The sequence below is a fragment of the Sminthopsis crassicaudata genome, chromosome 5 (genome assembly GCF_048593235.1).
Source record: "Sminthopsis crassicaudata isolate SCR6 chromosome 5, ASM4859323v1, whole genome shotgun sequence".
Taxonomy (NCBI): domain Eukaryota; kingdom Metazoa; phylum Chordata; class Mammalia; order Dasyuromorphia; family Dasyuridae; genus Sminthopsis; species Sminthopsis crassicaudata.
Genome location: NC_133621.1, coordinates 179,175,384 through 179,191,465, shown reverse-complemented (window position 1 = coordinate 179,191,465; position 16,082 = coordinate 179,175,384).

The window sequence follows — 16,082 nt, the reverse complement described above, 5'->3', positions numbered from 1 at the left end:
AGTATTTGAATACAGATACCATATCTTTTCTTTGAAGGCAGTTAGGTGGTGCAGTGGATAGAATGCTTGAGTTTGGAGCCAGGAAGAATCATTTTTCTTAGTTCAAATCTATACTCAAGACACTTACTAGCTGTGTGATCTTGGACAATTAACTTAACTCAGTCTCAGTTTCCTCATCTATAAAATGAGCTGGAGAAGGAAATGACAAACCATTATAGTATCTTTGCCAAGAAAGTCCCAAGTAGAGTTACAAAAGAGTCAGATGTGACTGAAAACAACTGGATAACAACAAAATCTTCCTTTCTCCTATCTTCTTTTTCATCATCATTACCTCTTTTCTCCTCATCTTCCCTCCTTCTTCTTTTCCTCTTTCATCTCCATTATTTTCATATAACATGACTTTGAGCTGCCTTGCATATTGATCATCCTCTTTCAGACAGGTCCCAATTGTTCCTCTTAAAATGGAATGGGTTACACACTAATTAAAACAGGTGTGTTCTGAGCAAAGTACAATACAAGAGATTCCTTAAGTTTCTAGCTAATTAAAAAAAATAACCGTCCTATACTGTTTACTTATACTGAGTTTTCACTTAGCTAAAATATTTGTCTTCTTCACATATATGGTTATCTGATCTTATCCCTTGATCCTCTATTGGGTCAAATGAGTTAAAATACATAAAGCACTTTGCAAACCTTAAAGCATGCTATACTATTATTTTAATAGTTTATTTCTTTATTTATGTTCACCATCAGGATCTTGACTGTAGATTCTTAAAATGTATTTTGAAGTAGTATGATATATAACTTTTTGTTACAGTGTTCTAAAAATTAATTAAAAAATGAACTATAGCAATGCATTTACCATAGAGCATTCATACCTAAAAATGAATCATATTATTTCTTTGGTCAATCTGGTTCAAATATATCCTTAGGGAGACCTCTTTTCCTATTAGGTGATGAAAGAATGCATTATTATCAAATCAGACATTCTTTTTCCAGAATTTCCTTTCTTTTTCTAAACGAATGAGGCCAGTGGGATGATAGAATTACATGTGGGTATGCACTAGGGGACATTGCTTGAAATACCACAAGATGATGAGTGGGGTACCAACTTTTAGATGGTGATTTCACTGGTATAGAATACTTCTGATACAGAAACTCACTTTAATTTGTCAACTGGTTTACAATTTATAGTTCTAAGGAGTTTCTTAAATATTGAGAGGTTAAATTACTTACACAGGGTCACATAATCGGTATATGTTAAAATCAGCTTTGTGTTCAGTCATTTCAGTTCTTTCTGACTCTTTATGATCCTATTTAGCATTTTCTTGGCAAAGAAACTGGAGTGATTTGCCATTTCCTTCTCAAAATCAATTTAGATAAGGGAAACTGAGGCAATCAGGGTTAAGTAACTTTCCCAGTGAGTGTCAGGCCAGATGTGAACTCACAAAAATGAGTTTTGATGATTGCAGGCCCAGTGTTTTATCCACTGTATCACCTATTTGCCCTGTCAAAATCAGGACTGGAACTTAAATCTTCTTGATTCTGAGGCTGGATTCCCTATCTATTCTGCAAAATAGCCTTATATCACTATTTTTATTTGACATTTTTGTCAATGATCTGGATGAAAGTATTACTAGTTTTTTTTTTATGAATTTACAAATGACATGAAGCAAGAAAGTATAGTTGATTTATTATAGTTAAATTTTTCAACAGTAAAATTTTCTATAGGAATATGGATTGACCCCTAAAATATCAGTGATATAAAAAACTCTCAATTGAGGATGCCCCTTATATGCATGAAAACTGGCATTTTTTTTGGGAGGGGGATAATTTATAGTTTTAGAGAGTTTGCTTTGAACATACTGAGAGGTAAATCTACTTGCATAAAGTAATGTAGTCAGTAAGTAGCAGAGACAGTTTTTTTATTTTTTATTAATTTTATAATTATAACATTTTTTGACAGTACATATGCATAGTTAATTTTTTACAACATTATCCTTTGTACTCCCTTCTGTTCTGAATTTTCCTCTCCTTCCTTCCACCCCCTCCCCTAGATGGCAGGCATTCCCATACATATTAAATATGTTATAGTATATCCTAGGTACAATATATATGTGCAGAACCGAATTTTGTTGTTGTTGTTGTTGCAAAGGAAGAATTGGATTCGGAAGGTAAAAATAACTTGAGGAGAAAAACAAAATATGCTAACAGTTTACACTCATTTCCCAGTGTTCCTTCTCTGGGTGTAGCTGATTCTGTCCATCATTGATCAATTGGAATTGGATTAGCTCTTCTCTTTGTCGAAGATATCCACTTCCATCAGAATACATCCTCATATAGTATTGTTGTTGAAGTATATAATGATCTCCTAGTTCTGCTCATTTCACTCAGCATCAGTTGATGTAAGTCTCTCCAAGCCTCTCTGTATTCATCCTGTTAGTCATTTCTTACAGAACAATAATATTCCATAACATTCATATACCATAATTTACCCAACCATTCTCAAATTGATGGGCATCCGTTCATTTTCCAGTTTCTAGCCACTACAAAAAGAGCTGCCACAAACATTTTGGCACATACAGGTCGCTTTCCCTTCTTTAGTATTTCCTTGGAATATAAGCACAGTAGTAGCATTGCTGGATCAAAGGGTATGCATAGTTTGATAACTTTTGGGGCATAATTCCAGATTGCTCTTTATAATGGTTGGATTCTTTCACAACTCCACCAACAATGCATCAGTGTCCCAGTTTTCCCACATCCTCTCCAACATTCATCATTATTTGTTCCTGTCATCTTAGCCAATCTGATAGGTATATAGTGGTATCTCAGAGTTGTCTTAATTTGCATTTCTCTGATCAATAGTGATTTGGAACACTCTTTCATATGAGTGGAAATAGTTTCAATTTCGTCATCTGAAAATTGTTCATATCCTTTGACCATTTATCAATTGGAGAATGGCTTGATTTCTTATAAAATAGAGTCAATTCTCTGTATGTTTTGGAGATGAGGCCTTTATCAGGACCTTTAACTGTAAAAATGTTTTCCCAATTTGTAACTTCCCTTCTAATCTTGTTTGCATTAGTTTTGTTTGTACAAAAGCTTTTTAATTTGATGTACTCAAAATTTTCTATTTTGTGATCAATAATGATCTCTAGTTCTCCTTTGGTCACAAATTCCTTCCTCCTCCACAAGTCTGAGAAGTAAACTATCCTATGTTCCTCTAATTTATTTATGATCTCGTTCTTTATGCCTAAATCATGGACCCATTTTGATCTTATCTTAGTATGTGGTGTTTAGTGTGGGTCCATGCCTAGTTTCTGCCATACTAATTTCCAGTTTTCCCAACAGTTTGTCAAATAATGAGTTCTTATCCCAAAAGTTGGGATCTTTGGGTTTGCAAAACACTAGATTGCTATTTTTATTTACTATCTTGTCCTGTGAACCTAACCTATTCCACTGATCAACTAGTCTATTTCTTAGCCAATACCAAATGGTTTTGGTGACTGCTGCTTTATAATGTAGTTCTAGATCAGGTATACCTAGGACACCTTCATTTGATTTTTTTTTTCATTACTTCCCTTGAAATTCTTTACCTTTTGTTCTTCCATATGAATTTTGTTGTTATTTTTTCTAGGTCATTAAAATAGTTTCTTGGGAGTCTGATTGGTATAACACTAAATAAATAGATTAGTTTAGGGAGTATTACCATCTTGATTATATTTGCTTGGCCTGTCCAAGAGCACTTAATATTTTTCTGATTATTTAAATCTGATTTTATTTTTGTGGCAAGTGTTTTATAATTTTGCTCTTATAATTCCTGACTTTCCTTTGGTAGATATATTCCCAAATATTTTATACTATCGACAGTTATTTTGAATGGAATTTCTTTTTGTGTCTCTTGCTGTTGGATTGTGTTGGTAATGTATAAAAATGCTGAGGATTTATGTGGATTTATTTTGCAACTTTGCTAAAGTTCTGAATTATTTCTAATAGCTTTTTAGCAGAGTCTTTGGGGTTCTCTAAGTATACCATCATATCATCTTCAAAGAGTGATAGTTTGATTTCCTCATTATCTACTCTGATTCCTTTAATCTCTTTCTTGGCTCTTATTGCCGAGGCTAGCATTTCTAGTACAATATTGAATAGTAATGGTGATAGTGGGCAACCTTGTTTCACTCCAGATCTTACTGGGAAAGGTTCCAGTTTATCGCCATTACATACGATGTTTACTGATGGTTTTAAATATATGCTCCTTATTATTTTAAGGAATAGTCAATTTATTCCTATACTATATAAGTGTTTTTAGTAGGAATGGATGTTGGATTTTATCAAATGCTTTTTCTGCATCTATTGAGATGATCATATGGTTTTTGTTAATTTGGTTATTGATATAGTCGATTATGCTAATAGTTTTCCTGATACTGAACCAGCCTGCATTCCTGGTATAAATCCCACTTGGTCATAGTGTATTATCCTGGGGATGATTTTCTGTAGTCTTTTTGCTAATATTTTATTTAAGATTTTAGCATCAATATTCATTAGGGAGATTGGTCTATAATTTTCTTTCTCTGTTTTCAGCCTACCTGCTTTAGGTATCAGTACCATGTCTGTGTCATAAAAGGAATTTGGTAGGACTCCTTCAATCCCTATTTTTTCAAATAGTTTATATAGCATTGGAATTAGTTGTTCGTTAAATATTTGGTAAAATTCACATGTAAATCCATCTGGTCCTGGGGATTTTTTCTTAGGGAGTTGGTTAATAGCTTGTTCTATTTCTTTTTCTCAAATGGGACTATTTAGACTACTTCTTCCTCTGTTAATCTGGGCAAGCTATATTTTTAAAGGTATTCTTCCATTTCATTTAAGTTATCGAATTTGTTGGCATAAAGTTGGGCAAAATAGCTCTTAACTATTGTTCTAATTTCCTCTTCATTAGTGGTGAGTTTTCCCTTTTCATTTTCAAGACTAACATTTTGCTTTTCCTCTTTCCTTTTTTAAATCAGATTTACTAAGGATTTGTCTATTTTGTTGTTTTTTTCATAGAACCAACTCTTACTTTTATTAATTCAATAGTTTTTTTTACTTTCAATTTTATTAATCTCACCTTTTATTTTTAGAATTTCAAGTTTTGTGTTTGTCTGGGGGTTTTAAATTTGTTCCTTTTCTAGCATTTTTAGTTGTAAGCCCAATTAGTTGACCTTCTCTTTCTCTATTTTATGCAAGTAGGCCTCTAGATATATAAAACTTCCCCTTATTACTGCTTTGACTGTATACCATACATTTTGGTATGATGTCTTATTATTGTCATTTTCTTGGGTGAAGTTGTTATGTCTATGATTTGCTGTTTCACTCAGTCATTCTTTAGTATGAGATTATTTAATTTCCAATTATTTTTTGGTCTATTTTCCCCTGGCTTTTTATTGAATGTAATTTTCATTGCATTGCTGTCTGAAAAGGATGCATTTGCTATTTTTGCATTACTGCATTTGATTTTGTGGTTTTTACGTCCTAGTATATGATCAACTTTTATATAAGTTCCATGAACTCCTGAGAAGAAAGTGTACTCCTTTCTGTCTCCATTTAGCTTTTGCCAAAGATCTATCATATCAAACTTTTCTAGTATTCTATTTACCTCTTTGACTTCTTTCTTATTTATTTTGTGATTTGATTTATCTAATTCTGAGAGTGCAAGGTTGAGATTTCCCACTATTATAGTTTTGCTGTCTATTTCTTCTTGTAACTCTCTTAATTTCTCTTTTAAGAATTTAGATGCTGCACCACTTGGTGCATATATGTTTAATATTGGATACTGCTTCATTATCTATGCTACCCTTTAGCAAGATATAATGCCCTTCCTTATCTCTTTTAATTAGATCAATTTTTGTTTTTGCTTGATCTGAGATGAGGATGGCTACCCCTGCTTTTTTGGCTTTACCTGAAGCATAGTAGATTCTGCTCCATCCTTTTACTTTTAGTTTGAATGTATCACCCTGTTTCAGGTGTGTTTCCTGTAAACAACATATAGTAGGATTCTGGTTTTTACTCCAGTCTGCTAACTGCTTCCTCTTTATGGGGGAGTTTACCCCATTCACATTTATGGTTAGAATGACTAATTCTATATTGCTTGCCATCCTATTAACCCTTGCTTATGGTTTTCTCCTTTCCTTCCCTCTTACCCCCATCCCCAGTATTAAACTCGTGAGCACCACTTGCTTTTCACAGCTCTCCCTTTTTAGTATTCCTCCCCCACCTTAAAGTTCCTCCCCCTATTTTACCCCTTTTCCTAACAATTTCTGTATTCCCTTCCCTCTCACTTTTCAATGAAGTGGAAGAAGTTTCACCATAAATCGAATATGTTTTGATATACACTATGTTCATCCCCCTTCTTTCTTTCTTTCAGATATATTAATAGGTTACCTTTGCCTCTTCATGAGATGTAGTACCACCACTTTACCCTTTTTTATGATATTCCACCTCTAGTTTCTAGGACAAATTATACATGTGTTCTTTACATATCTTTATGGCAGAAATATAGTTCTCAAGATTTCTTTTTACCTTTTTAGAAATCTCTTGAGTTCTGTATTTGAAGATCAAACTTTTTGTGTAGATCTGTTTTTTTTTTTTTTTTTTTTTTTCATCAAGAATAGATGAAATTCATTTATTTCATTAAATGTCTATCTTCTTCCCTGGAAAACAATGCTCATTTTTGCTGGGTAAGTTATTCTTGGCTGCATACCAAGTTCCTTAGCCTTTGGGAATATCATATTCCAGGCCCTTTGTTCCTTTAATGTGGATGCTGCTAGATCCTGGGTTATCTGTATTGTGGCTCCTCCATATCTGAATTGCTTTATTCTAGCAGTTTCCAATATTTTTTCCTTTGTCTAATGGTTCTTGAACTTAGCCACTATATTTCTTGGTGTTTTGATTTTAGGGTCCCTTTCAGTAGGTGATCAATGAATTTTTTCAGTGTCTATTTTACTCTCTGTTTCCAGAACGTCTGGGCAGTTCTCTTTGATAATTTCCTGGAATATAATGTCCAAGCCCTTTTTTCCCTCATATTTTTCAGGGAGTCCGATTATTCTCAGATTGTCTCTCCTGGATCTGTTTTCCAGGTCTATTGTCTTCCCAATAAGGTACTTGACATTCTTTTCAATTGTTTTGTTTTTTATGATTTTGCTTGACTACTTGGTTTCTCCTTGAGTCATTAATTTCTACTTGTTCAATTCTAATTTTCAATGATGTATTTTCTTCACTCACTTTTAAAATATCTTTTTGTAATTGTCCAATTGAGTTTTTAAGTGAATTTTTTTCTTTTATGGAATTTTTTTCCATTTCATCAATTTTATTTTTTAGAGAGCTGTTTTCTTTTTCCAACTCACTAATTTTATTTCTCAATGATTTGATCTCTTTATCCACTCTGGATGACTTCTCCAGGCTCTCTTGCCAAGCTTCCCTTTCCTTTTCCCATTTCTCTTTTATTTCTCTTGTGAGAGCCTTTTTGATTTCCTCTATGAGTCTTGTGTATTGATTGAGGAGCAAATCATACCCCCCTTAGGGGATTCCTTTGGTGATAGTCTGCTTTTAATCTCCTCTGGGTTTGAAGTCTGCTCCCTATCCATACAGAAGCTGTCAATGGTTAGAGCCCTTTTAAATTTTTTGTTCATTTTGTCAGAGCAGAATGGAAGAAAACAAATTGACAAGAGAAACAATTGGTCGTTTCTGGTGGGGGGGGATGGGGCTGGATGGTGTTACTGGCCTCCTCTATAGACTGCAGGAAACAGCAGCGAGGCACTATCAGGACATCGATGGCTGCGCTAAGTCTGCGCTCTGAGGCTTTAAGAATGCACTGAGTCACTCCGGGTGGGGTAAGGGTAGCCAGGTACTGAGAAATGCTAGCTTTTGGGAGTTTTATTCTTTACCTCTGGCGTTTACACCTTCTCTGATGATCCTGGCTTGCTGCCAAGATGGAATATCCACACTGGGGTAAAGGTCATTCTGACTAAATGGCAGAGATCACACCCCTCCCCTTTCCCCCCTCCAGTCTGAGCAGTGTGAGCTGCCTGCCCTCAGTCTGTGCCCAGTCTGTTTGTCCCCTCCCCCAAGCAAACACAGACCTTTTCTGGCAAATTTCAAGGATGTCTTCTGTTGGTAATTATTTATGTTTTTTTTCCCATCAAGCATTAATTCCGAGGCTTGTCATGAAGTAAATTCTGAGAGAAAACGTGGAGCTCAAGCAGCTGTGTGCCTCCTTGCCGCCATCTTGGCCGGAAGTCCAGAGGCGGTTTTAAATCCAAATCTTTCTGGCTCTATAACCAGCCTGTTGAAATCCAAAAAAAATCTTGAAGGCTGCAACGATTTGACAAATTACTCAAAATGATATTGAATATGTACAAATATTAAGTTATATACTTGATTTCACAAAGCCAACTCTCTAAATATGGGGTGAAGGACTAGTCATTTGACTAGTCATAACCATTCAAAAGTTCCTGGGAAAAAGAATGACATTTTAGTGACATATTTGTTTAATGTAAGTCAACAATGTAATGTGGCAACCAAAAAAACTAGGAACTGCATGGTATTCACCACAAGACAAGTAATAGTCTTATTTGAAACCATTCTGTCAGAACAAATCTGGAATATTATGCCTAAAGTATAACTGATTGCTCAATAAATATTTATTAAGCACCTATTCCATGCCAGATAGTGTAGCTTGGTGATGCAATGGATAAAGCGTTGGACTTAGAGTTAGGAAAATCTGAATTGAAATCTAACACAGTCAATTATTAGTTGCATGATGTTGGGCAAGTCGATTAACCCTGTTTGCCTCAGTGTTTTCATCTGTAAAATCAGCTAGAGAAGAAAATGGCAAATAATTCCAGTATCTTTGCCAAGAAAACATTATATGGAGTCACAAAGATTTAGACATGACTGGAATGGCTCTGAACAATATGTGCCAGCTACTATGATAAGTGCTTAATAACTAACCACAATGGTAAGAAGATTGCATATATTTTTTTAAATGAAGATTATTTTAAGGCATGGTCATTGTAGTGGGGGTGATATTGACTCAAGTGGCCAGATTAGTTTGTTATTGCATTAATGTAAAAGTTCCCTCCAATGATGCAGTTTTGCCATACAAGTATTCTTGGACATCTGTGAATATTATTCATAGCTTCCCATATATTCACCAAAAGGAGTCCAACCAATGAGCTAAAGATCTTACTTGCTTTTATTAGCCTGGAAAAGAAGTCTTAGGAGACACATGATCACTATTTCAAAAGGTTATCCAGTGGAAAAAGGATAAGATTTGATCTGTTTGACCCCAGAAGGCAGAAGTAGAAACAATGCCTGAATTTTGCAGACAGATTTAGAATTTATATAAGGAAATACAGAAAGCCAAATAGAGATATTTAGAGGTCACCCATAGATTAAATTAGATTTTTGTTTGGGGATCAGCTTGTTTTGGCTTGCTGTAGGATGTGACAAAAAAAGTGCTAACTATCCTGGCCAATTGAACAGATTACATGCAATTAACTGAGATCTCATTAGGTAATCCCAGGGACAAAGCCTTCAACACAGCAAATAGGTATAGCAAATAGAGGAAGTTTATCTAAGGATTAGAGAATAGAGCTACCAAAAATAACACAAAAGACTGAAGATCTTGCTTCAAGCAAGGACAGAGGACAAGGAGAATTTTGTAGTGCTCAGAAGAGAGCACTATATAGTGTTCCTGCCAATATCAAATAAATCCTATAAAAAGTCAAAGTACAAGTTGATTTCCATTCCAGAAGAGAAAGCCTAAAGGATAGGGAACTTCAGCTCTATTCGGCTGTTAATCAGGAAGAACTGCCCTTTATATAAAGATGGAGTTTGATTTAATCAATCAATCAATCATGTCTATATCAATTGAAGTAAATAACAAGATGCTGTCTCTTTCCCTTCCTCCCCCTTCTATCTGGTAAGAGCCCAATCAAAGGCAGTAAATTAAGTGTTCAGGACGGACATTTGTTTCAGTTATGTCTTTGTGACCCCATTTGGGCTTTTCTCAACAAAGATAATGGAGTGATTTGTTATTTCTTTCTACAATTCACTTTGCAGATGAAGAAACAGTGGTAAACTTTATTAAATCATTTGCTCAGGATCAAACAGTTAGTAAGTGTCTGAGTACAGATTTGAACTCCAGGACCAGCATTCTATCCACTGCACCACCTAGCAGTCAGAAGTGAAAAGGAAGTCCTTAATCAAATTGAAAAAGAGTATGGTGTTTTGATCCATTAAATGAAATAAGAAAATATTACACAGCAAATATACTAAGTTTGCTTGTTGAATCAGTCATGCCTTGTGGGGCTTAGAGAAAACCATAAAGTTAGTTTGGAACCAGACATTCTAATAGTAAAATTACCTAATAGCCAAACAGTTGCTGCTAAGCTCCCAAGCAAGTTATTTGAGTCAAGGAGAAGATAGGGTAGGGAAGATGGAAAGGAGAGAACTTCTAACTCCACCCCCTTGACCAGAGATTAATCCTGTGAACTTTAATAAAAATTCAGAAAATTTGGACTTCCCATAAATAGCCCAGCAATGTCCTTGAAATAACATTGGCTGTTAGCCTATGTATGCCTTGAAAACTGAGGACAAAGTAGATACACTAAAGAAAGATAGTTTCAGCATTCAACAAAGAGCTCAAAGAAAGTTATGCCATACCTAAAACAGGGTTTCATGGGGATTCTATGGAAAAAAGAAATTCCAACAACCAGTCATTTGTTATCACTTTTTTGCCATATGTATTCTCTAAGCCAGGAGTTCTTAATTAGTGTGTGTATGTTTGTGATGTTTTTGGCAGTCTGGTGAAACCTATGGACACTTTCTTAGAACAATGTTTTGTTGTCAACATTCATAATGGAAAAAAAAAATCCTAAATTTTAGTTTAGAGCTTGGCAAACATAAAAGATATAATTGTTTTCTTGCTCCAGTTTAGGGACTCTCCTGAAATCTATTCATAGATTTCAATCCAGGATAAGAAACCCTGCCCTAAGGTGGATCTGTTTTCCCTGGATTTTGTGTGTACTTGTGAGAGAATATACTCCCAATTTAGGGGGAGAGTTTGTGGTTTTTACCAACTTTTCTTTTATCAGCTTTATAAATACTCCTTTCTAAAAGCGAAATTAAATTTGGTTGTTAGTTAATAACTGATAATCAAGAGAATCACACAGTGATACAGGCTTGTTAGCAACAGCATTAAGAAAGCAACCTTCTCCTCCATCATGCAGTATAATCCATAGAATCTTTAAGGCAGAACTAGCCAGTCCCTCTCTGGAGATACATCTTGTCAAGGTGATGGGAATGGACAAAGTGATTCCATAGCTTATGTTATTCTTGAAATAATGGAGAAGTGATCCAAAAATAAAGAGAAAGATTTTGAAGAGAGAGGAAATTCTATCCCATATTAGGAGATGAGAAGGTGAAAGAATATGACAGACAAATAAAGGAGTAAAAAGGACTACTAGACATTTGAAGCCATGTAATGAAGCTTTTTCTTTGGAGGAGGGAACTGGACCATCTTAGAAGAAAGTAATTTCTCTTGAATTAAGAAAGGATGCTTCAGAGATAGACATAAATAGACAGAATAAACTAAATTTCACTTCAAAAGTATCATTGTTAACTTAAGTAACGTATACCCTATTCAAAAGGAAGGAAGGAAATAAGCATTTATTAAGTGCCTACTCTGTGCCATGGATTGTGTTAATCTATAATCTATAATTATCTTATTTGAACAAAATAGAAGGGATATAGGAGCAGACATTGTATACATATAAAGAATATATATTAATATAAATATTAAATTATTTGATAGGAGGAAGAATGTTCAGAAAAAGAGAATAGAATCTGTTAACTATAGATAGACCAGTAAACTTTACTTCTGTTGTTGGGAAAATTCTGGGAAACATTTTTAAAAGTATGATTGTGAGTATTTAGAAAAAGCTTCATCAATAACAAATCATGACAGAAGAAACTAACTTCCTTTTCTGAATGAGTAACTATATTAGTAGATGATGAGAAAGTTGTTGATATAGTACAAAACTTCCTAAGAAATTGATCTTTATTCCATATGGGGCACATAACTGAATGTAAGGGATGCAAAAAAGAAAAAAAAAAAAGAATTGGCAGTAGTAAAAGGTATCAAATATTCCAGTAAGATTTAATTCTTTATGTAAAAATAGACAATCAAACACATCTCATTGATATGCAAATTTTCTTTCATCTTTAATAGATATTAAAATTATCTGTATATCAAAGAATTGTTTAAAAATAAATTTCTTTATGATTTATTGTCAGTAAATGTTTGTTTGATTTATATATCTATTTTATATACCTGGGGTTATGTAAAAAAGTCTTGGAAGAAAAGGGGTTGTGAATGGAAAAAGTTTAAGAAGCCTTGATACAGTATGTCTAGATTTGAGTTTATCTTCCAGGTAAGACTGTTACTATTCTGATCCAATTCAAATGGAAAGATTAGAAATAAGAAGATACATGTTTATAGGAGCAGTTAAACACTTCCAATCTGTGGTTAAAAGCATTGAGGAAATGCCAAACTCTGTGGTTTTTAGAGTGAACAATCTATTCTCATCTTTTAACCACAGCTCAACTTTTCTCTGTGGGATAGAATGTGGATTATTTTGAAATTAGTCCCACAATCACCTATTGAGATGCCCCCCATCTCAAACTCTGCCTTCCTGTGACTTTCTAAATTTCCAGATCTAGTCATCTGGCCTTGACACAATGGAGTTGACTTCCCACATGAATGAGCAAAACATACTTGACTGTATATGGCATTTTACTCTTGGCACAGAATAAAAATCAAATAATGATACATGATGGCAAAGAGAGGCTGCATGATGTTGATGGAGAGCTGATTTTTGAAATTTAAGTCATTCCTCTGACACACAATGAATAGGTAATCCTAGGAAAGTAATTTAATTTCAGGTAACTCTTTGAGAATATAAATTGTAGAATATAAAATGTATAAATATAAATTTCCAATCAGGATCAGTAGAAAGTGTGTGACCGGAAAAATAGGATCTAACAATCAACAAATACTTAAGTACTTTCTAGATGTCAGATGCTGTGGCTGGGGGTGAGAATACAAAGAAGGTTAAAAGAAAAAGTTTCTGATCTCAAGAAGTTTATAATCTAGTTAAGAGAAATAACACAATATGTAGAGATATTTATAAAACAAAAGAAAAAATTAGGGGAAAAAACTAGCAAATATTGGAGGTAGTATTTGAGATAAGCCTTGAGGAAAATAGAGCTTCTGAGAAGGAAAAGTGAAGAGAGGCATGTTGAAGGTCCATGTCATGCCTCTACTCAGTGAAATTGTTCTCTTTTGACTCTAATTGAAAATAAACTCTTCTTTTCGACATTATAACCCCTTTACAATCTGGTCCCAATCTATCTTTAAAATCTTATAACACATTATTTTTCTTTATGAGAATGAGGGAAACTTCATCCCATAGAAGTTGAAAGGTATTCAGTGGGTAAAGGATGGGAAAATGGAAACATAAAGAAGAAAGGCTTGAAATGCAAAATAGGTCATCAATCTGACCTTCAACAGTTTCCTGATCTGTAAACTGAGTTGAAGAAGGAAATGACAAATCGTTCCAGTATCTTTGTTAAGAAAATACCAAGAAAACCCAAATGGTGGTCACAAAGAGTTAGACACAACTGAAAAAGACTGAACAATGCCCACCAAGGTAGTGGTTGGAGGGAAGGCTCCTTTGACCTAGAAAGGGATTTGTTGAGTAAGAGAAGCAAAGTCTCTCCTATCTCTAGATGAGTTTCAGATAAAAGAGTTCTGGAGCACTTTAGCTGAAAGGAATATAGCAGTAACATTCTTAGTAAAAAGAGTTCAGTTTTACCTAGTCAAGTTAGTGGTTAAAAGTTAAAAGTAGCAAAATCTGAAGCTCCTCCTAGAGGACTGAACCTAGGGAGGTCAGCAGATTGATTGATTGATTAAGTAGAAATACTATATCCAGAGAAGAGCACTATGGCCAGGCAACCTCCCAGTCTACCTGGCTGTCCAATGACTGAATATCCTTCCTGGCCCAGGACAGTATTAGCCAAATCTGATGAGAAGCCAGCACGGGCCACTTATTGACTTGCTTCCTTAGCTTAGCAATGGATTGAGACATCTAAGTAAGAAACAACTCCAGAGGAGTTGAATCCCAGCCGAGCAGATGGTTTCTCAAAGGCCATATCCCACAAAGAGCAAGACCAATTAAATGTTCCACCATGTTCCACAGCATGTTCCATGTTCCACAATAAATGTCATGAAGAAGCTCCAAAGACAGAAAGGGTATTAGGGACCTACAGTTCCAGAGTTAGAAATTGCTGTATTCCCCAAACATGTACCTTATTATTATTATACTTTTAGTTCATGTATTCTCTTCCCCTCTTCTGGACTTTGGGTAGATTTGTGGTAAAGTGTGGCCCCACTAGCAGTGGAAATGTTTTGAAATTGTTCTTTTAAATTGTTATTTGAACAAATGCATTTGCTAAAAATTGAGTCTACAGACTGCCTGTTAAAATGAAGAACATAGATGGATGCTCTTGAACTAGTGTTGAGGATAGCTACCAAAAAAGTTATTCTTGAATGTTTAAAGGTACTAGCAGCCACTCTTTGAGGATCCAACCTGATAATACCAATTATGAATTGAGGGAGTGGCCCCTAAGGGGATGTTGCACCTATACACAAGAGTCTGACCAAACCGGTCTTACTCTTCCTCATATATGACACTACATCTCTTGTTTCTGCACATTTACACTAGTTTTCATTCTATCACGTATGAATACTGGTTCTTTCTACTGGGAACATTCAATCTCTGGAGAAGAAAAGATTTAGGGGGAAATGTTAGCAGTCTTTAGGTAGTTGAAAGGCACTCATGGGGAAGAATTCAATTAATTAACAAGTATTTGTTAAACATCTAGATTTGATTTGATCTATTTAGCCTTAGAAGGCAGAAATAAGAGTAATGTACAAAAGGTCCAAAAGCAAGTTTTTCCTTAAAGTTTTTCCCTAAACTGAAATTGTTAAATTGTATAATGGACTACCTGGGGAGATGTTTCCCTTTCTGAAGAATATTTAGAAGCAATAGTCACTGAATAAGTTATAAAAATAAAGAAGCGCGACTAATAAGCACAAATAATCTCCTAGGGATGACAGGTTGCAGGATTGTTGCCTACATTATCATCTGTAATATGTCTATTTTGCTTAACTGTTTTTCTTATAAATGGGGGTTCTGTATGGGAAGGGGGATTTATTTGTAAACTCCAGGAATATAAAAACAAACAAGAATTATCATTAAAATAATCTCCAAGTAGCACTTTTTCTGAAAATAAATTTCTCCCCAGTGTGTGTTGGAATCAAGTCTATTTGGCAGCTCTCCTTTTCATTTGATGCTTAGTTAGGAAACATATTTATTGGTAATGAAACAGATGTCCTTTTCTGGGCTTCTTTGATAGCTTTAATTTCTAGGGAATGTTCCTTCCATTGGAGATAGCACAATTTTATAAATCTAAAGGAGCAAGATCACTCAATTTTTTCCAGTAGGATTTTTAATTGCTTAAGAAAATCACAACAGCAAAATAACTGTTAAACCAAACTATGTGCCTCAGTAGGGACTACACTGAAGAAAATATCTTATGTCTTTTCTTCATGCTCACAAAAACTAAGAAAAATGAATGAAATTTTTCAATAATTTAAGTTTGTGAAACTGATGAGTCTTAATGATTCCAATAATATAGAAACCTTCCAAAGTACCACATTCTTGTGTAGAATATGTATAATTATGTAGGCTATATAGATTCATAGAGTTGTCTAAATGAATAAGGAGACATGAATAAGTAGTTGTATCCTAAGTCCTAACCTATCCTTCCCCAAAGTAGATTGAATTTCTATTTAAGGTTTCATGTTCTCCCCCCACCCAATCTCCAGAATGAGTGTAGAATTGTATAAATCTGCTTTCCTAAATATTAATGGTTTAAGGATACTAATGTAGTTCAGAACTAAACCAATTCATTTGTTG